Source organism: Mesoplodon bidens (genome assembly GCF_964165515.1).
Source record: "Mesoplodon bidens genome assembly, contig: HAP1_SCAFFOLD_53, whole genome shotgun sequence".
Classification (NCBI taxonomy): Eukaryota; Metazoa; Chordata; class Mammalia; order Artiodactyla; family Ziphiidae; genus Mesoplodon; species Mesoplodon bidens.
This window is the reverse complement of record NW_027671920.1, coordinates 655,560-658,378: the sequence shown is the minus strand read 5'-3', so window position 1 is coordinate 658,378 and position 2,819 is coordinate 655,560.

Sequence of the window (2,819 nt, the reverse complement as noted above, 5' to 3'; positions counted from 1 at the left end):
GAGAGGCCACAACAGTGAGAGGCCTGCGTACAGCATTAAAAAAAAAAAAAAAAGACTCCCTCTTCTCCAAGGCCTGTCTTGCCTTTCTGGTTTTTACACATTTTGTAGATGTCCCTTTTGACCGGTGGGAAGTGATACTTCTTTATAGTGCAGATTTGCATTGCCCGCTTGCTTGCTTGGCCAAAAAGGGCGTATGCGTTTTCTCCTGAATATATTCAGGAGAAAATGCATACGACCTTTTAGGCCAAGTACATAATTGCAGATGTTGTGCCCCTCTTCCTGAACTTTATAGGCGAATCCTACGTACCTGTTGAAATCTGCTTCCTGCTATTCTGCTTCGCTTTCAATTCTGCCTCATTGCCTTCCCTCAACAGATTTTTGGACGATAGTTGTCTTTATTACTCTGCTAGTTTGTGAATTATTGTGTCCCTGACCTCCATTTTTCAACTCGTTTTTTTGTGAGCTGAACGCAAGTCCAATATTTTGTTTCAGGACCTATACTGGTTCCCGGTGTGTGGCTCAGACATTGATTAATACTTCTTCCTGCCGGGTAATTACAGTGACATGTGCCCGTCGAAATGCCTAACAGCTACTCTCTCATTGGTTCTCCCTCTTCCCTTCCATCATCTGCCAGATTGGCAACATGTGCGATCCAAGAGTTTAAAAGGGCTGTCTCTCCAAGTTGGGAGATTGATAGTAAAGCAGTTGGAAAGTCAAACTGGAGCACCAAGAGAGGGACTATTCGTTGAGTATTACAAACCATTCGTATTCACAGTGTGTCCATTCTCTAGGTTTCCCGTAAATGTTATAGCTGTAGTAATATTCCCTTCAACCTGGAGAGTTGGGACCCATGGAATGGGGGCCATGCATTATTGCTTTAAAGGGTCTGCATTTGCTCACACAATCTCACCAATCGTCTCAGTCCCAAGTGTCCAGCCTTATGCGACATCCAGCTGTCATTGTAGATAGTGTCATTCCAGGGTTCTTCAGAGACCCGGAAGGAATTGTAAAGAATTTTCCTGTTTTTTGTCTTGTTTTTAAAATTCCTTTTTATAGTGGGTTTGTGCTGATTGTCGCTGCCATGTTTATGCAAGTCTAGACACACTTGATTTCCTTACCCAGACATATCAGTACATAGGTTTTAAGATCCTTACTATTCAGATACATTCCTCTGCAGGAAATATTGCGTTTTGAGTCCCTTTCACTGAGCAAGGTGTAGGTCTTGTCTATTCCATAGATGGTTTTTGGAAACGTACCTGCACATATATCAAACTCCGGTTTTATGCATCACCCCATCTCTCCTTCCTCCTTAAGCAGGCATAAGAGTCTCTTCTAAATGTGAGAATCTGTTCTCTTTCCTAACTCAGTTCATGTGTAGCCATGTTGACAGGATCTTCATAAGTGACATCTTATGATAAGTTTCTTTTTCAGTGTGTCTTATTTCACTTAGAATCATCGTACCTGAATCCACTCATTTTGCTGCAACTGGTCTTACAACATTGATTTTATGGCTGAGGGATATTCTTTCGTACATAAGTACCACAACTCTTTGAACCATTTTTATATTTCCTGCGATATTTAAGGTGTACCCAAGTTGAGTTTCTTGTAAGCAGTGCAGACCTAAATTTGGGAGTGGCTCTGTCATTGATTTTCAGTTTTCCAAAGGTATATTCCTTAGACCGGAAGTGCCTTTGGCTCTGTAGCTCTGTTGTTTACTTGTTTTAGGGAACACAGTGCACTCCTCCAGTGAGGCAGTTGGCAATTTACATCCCGCCCATCAGCATAAAAAGGCTCGCTGTTCTCCAGCGCTTGTCTTGACTTTCTGGTTTTTACACATTTTGTGGATGTCCCTTTTGACCGGTGGGAATAGATACTACTTTGTAGTGCAGATGTGCATTGTCCGCTTGCTTGCTTGGCCAAAAAGGGTGTATGCGTTTTCTCCTGAATATATTCAGGAGAAAACGCATACACCCTTTTTGTCCAAGTGCATCATTGTGGAAGATGTGCCGCCCTTTCTGTGCTTTACAGGCGACTCCTACGTAACTCTTGAAATCTGTATCCTGCTATTCTGCCTCACTTTCAAGTCCGCCTCGGTGCCTTCCCTCAACAGATTTTTGGAAGATAGTTGTCCTTTATTACTCTGCTACTTTGTGAATTGCTGTGTCCCTGAGCTCCATGTTTCAAATCGTTTTTTTGTGAGCTGAACGCATGTCCAAAATTTTGGTTCAGCACCTATACTGGTTCCCAGTGGGTGCCTGAGATTTTGGTTAATTCTTCTTTCTGCCCGGAAATTAGAGTGATATGTGCCCGTCCAAATGCCTAACTACTACTCTCTCATTGGTTCTCCCTATTCCCTACCATCCTCTGCCAAATTGGTAAACTGTGTGAACCAGGAGGTTAAAGGGGCTGTCTCTCCAAGTTGGGAGATTGATAGTAACGCAGTTGGAAAGTCAAACCGGAGCACCAGGAGAGGGAATATTCGTTGAGATTTAGAAACCTTTCATATTCACAGTGTGCCCATTCTCTAGGTATCCTGTACATGTTATAGCTGTAGTAATATTCCCCTCAACCTGGAGAGTTGGGACCCATGAATGGTTGTCATGCATTATTGCTTTAAAAGGTCTACATTTGCTCACCCAATCTCACCAATCGTCTCAGTCCCAAGTGTCCCGCCTTATGCCACATCCATCTGTCATTGTAGATAGGGGCATTCCAGGTTTCGTCAGAGACCCTGAAGGAATTGTAAAGAATTTCCCTGTGTTTGGTTTTGTTTTTGAAATTCCTTTTTATGTGGGATTGTGCTGATTCTCACTGCCATG